Genomic DNA, 3802 nt, shown 5'->3' with positions numbered 1-3802 from the left:
ACAGACATTTCTGTCATATTTTTGAATATATTGCACCTAAAGTTAGAGCACATAAAAAACTTTTTCTCATGCTTGTAGACATGAAATGGTAAAATAAGCCTGTATTGTTAAGTATGATTTCTAGATTGATGTGTATTTAGTTATCTAAAACACTTGTTATTTCCAGATATACAGACATTACTGACAAACCTACTTTTAAATACCATACTTTAAAAAAAGTCAATATAGTAATTAACTTTTCTGCACGATCAGTGGTTTGTTGTGACATATATATGGGCAGGACAGTGGATGTTTTCCAGTCGCATCTATAATGTAGGATTCATTTGCTTCCTATCCTTTTTGGTTTAAAGAGATTCTGAACATCATGTATATGTTGCAGTCATGCTATTGATAAACCATAAGTTTGAAATGTTTAACATTTGCAAATTATTCTAAGAATTGTACTTGGGTGGCTTTTTATGGTTTGTTGGTAAACACTGGTATTTATAGTATATAAATGTCAACTTAGGAAGTCTGTAGAATTGTTGATGAACAAAATAGAGGGTAGAAACGTTTTTTTAAAATATTCAACCTTGAATAGGATAACATGGATTGATGACATAATTAAAAACAAATGACTTAAATTGAGGTAAAAGATTCTTAGCTATATTTTTGTTAACACACACACACACACACACATATAGTCAGGGAGAAGAGGGGGTGAAAAGTTTTTTTCCTTGCAGTTTCATTTAGAAGAAAATTGTACCTGTTTATATTTCTGCCGATTTAAGGGACATGTAAGTCTATCTTACTTTCCCAGATGTACTGAAGTTCTTGATGAAAGTGATTGTTGATGATGAAGTTGTTGATGATGATGATGAAGATGTTGATGATGAAGTTCTTGATGAAAGTGATGAAAGTGATGAAAGTGAACACACTTCGCACGATATATAATGGGATCCCTGGGTGGCGCAGCGGTTTGGCGCCTGCCTTTGGCCCAGGGCGCGATCCTGAGACCCGGGATCGAATCCCATGTCAGGCTCCCGGTGCATGGAGCCTGCTTCTCTCTCTGCCTGTGTCTCTGCCTCTCTCTCTCTCTCTGTGACTATCATAAATAAATAAAAAAAAATTAAAAAAAAAAAAACAAAAAAAATAAAAAAATAAAAAAAATTGCACTCGCACTCACACTCGCATCACAATCGCACACTCTCACACACGCACCTGCACTCACACACACACTCGCACTCACGCTCACACTCGCACTCACACTCGCAATCACACTCGCACTCCCACTCGAACTCACGCACTCGCACTCAAACTCAAACTTGCACTCTTGCTCGCACTCGCACTCACACTCGCACTCGCACTCACACTCGCACTAGCATTCATACTCACTCTCGCTCTCGAATCGCACTCAAACTCCCACTTGCCCTCACTCGAACTCGCACTCGCACTCGCATTCACACTCGCATCGCACTCACGCTCGCACTCGCACTCACCCTCACACACACACATGCACTCGCACTCACTCACACTCGCACTCGCACTCACACTCGCACTCGATCTCGCACTCGCACTCAAATTCGCACTCGCAAAAAAACAAAACAAAACAAAAAAAACAAAAAACAAAAAAAACCAAAAAAACAAAAAAAATAAAAAATAAAAAAAATTGCACTCGCACTCACACCTGCACTCCACTCGCACTCACGCTCGCACTCGCACTCAACCTCACACTCGCACAGGCACTCGCACTCACACTCACACCGCACTCGCACTCACACTCGCACTCGAACTCGCACTCGCACTCAAAATCGCACTCGCAAAAAAACAAAAAACAAAAAAAAAAAAAACAAAAAACAAAAAAAAAAAAAAATAAAAATAAAAAAAATTGCACTCGCACTCACACTCGCACTGCACTCACACCTGCACTCACACTCACACTCGCACTCACGCTCACACTCACACTCGCACTCGCACTCACACTCGCACTCACACTCGATCACACGCACTCGCACTCAAATCAAACTTGCACTCTTGCTCGCACTCGCACTCACACTCGCACTAACACTCACACTCGCACTCACACTCGCACTCGAACTCGCACTCGCACTCAAAATCGCACTCGCAAAAAACAAAAAAAACAAAAAAAACCCAAAAAAACAAAAAAAACAAAAAAATAAAAAATAAAAAAATTGCACTCGCACTCACACTCGCACTCAACTCGCACTCACACTCAAATCGCACTCGCAAAAAAACAAAAAAGAAAAACAAAAAAAACAAAAACAAAAAACAAAAAACAAAAAAATAATAAAATAAAAAAAAGCACTCGCACTCACACCTACACTCGCACTCACGCTCGCACTCGCACTCACCCTCACACTCGCACAGGCACTCGCACTCACACTCGCACTCACACTCGCACTCGAACTCGCACTCGCACTCAAAATCGCACTCCCAAAAAAACAAAAACAAAAAAAACAAAAAAACAAAAAAAAAATAAAAAAAAATGCACTCGCACTCACACTCGCACTCGTACTCACACTCACACCTGCACTCACACTCGCACTCACGCTCACACTCACACTCACACTCGCACTCGCACTCACACTCGCACTCACACTCGATCACACGCACTCGCACTCAAAATCAAACTTGCACTCTTGCTCGCACTCGCACTCACACTCGCACTAACACTCACACTCGCACTCACACTCACACTCGCACTTGCACTCAAAATCGCACTCGCAAAAACAAAACAAAACAAAACAAAAAAACCAAAAAAAACAAAAAAAATAAAAAAATAAAAAAAATTGCACTCGCACTCACACCTACACTCGCACTCACGATCGAACTCGCACTCACCCTCACACTCGCACAGGCACTCGCACTCACACTCACACCTGTACTCACACACACACTCGCACTCACGCTCACACTCGCACTAGCACTCACACTCGAACTCACGCACTCGCACTCAAACTCAAACTTGCACTCTTGCTCGCACTCGCACTCACACTCGCACTCACACTCGCACTCACACTCGCACTCGAACTCGCCCTCGCACTCAAAATCGCACTCGCAAAAAAACAAAAAAAACAAAAAAAAACAAAAAACAAAAAAAACAAAAAAACAAAAAATAAAAAAATAAAAAAATTGCACTCGCACTACACTTACACTCGCACTCACGATCGCACTCGCACTCACCCTCACACTCGCACAGGCTCTCGCACTCACACTCGCACTCACCCTCGCACTCACACTCACCCTCGCACTCACACTCACTCGCACTCACACTCGCACTCGCTCTCACACTCAAACTGCACTCTTGCTCCACTCGCAATCACACTCACACTCGCACTCACGCTCGCACTCGCACTCACCCTCACACTCGCACAGGCACTCGCACTCACACTCACACTCGCACTCGCACTCACACTGCATCGAACTCGCACTCGTACTCAAAATCGCACTCGCAAAAAAACAAAAAAAACAAAAACAACAAAAAACAAAAAAAAACAAAAAAAATAAAAACTTAAAAAAATTGCACTCGCACTCACAATCGAACTCCCACTCGCACTCACACCTGCACTCACACTCACACTCGCACTCACGCTCACACTCACACTCACACTCGCACTCACACTCGCACTCACACTCGATCACACGCACTCGCACTCAAAATCAATCTTGCACTCTTGCTCGCACTCGCACTCACACTCGCACTAACACTCACACTCGCACTCACACTCGCACTCGAACTTGCACTCGCACTCAAAATCGCACTCGCAAAAAAACAAAAAAAAACAAAAAACCCCCAAAAAAC

This window comes from Nyctereutes procyonoides, unplaced genomic scaffold, assembly GCF_905146905.1.
Source record: "Nyctereutes procyonoides isolate TBG_1078 unplaced genomic scaffold, NYPRO_anot_genome, whole genome shotgun sequence".
Classification (NCBI taxonomy): domain Eukaryota; kingdom Metazoa; phylum Chordata; class Mammalia; order Carnivora; family Canidae; genus Nyctereutes; species Nyctereutes procyonoides.
This window is presented reverse-complemented; position numbering follows the sequence as displayed.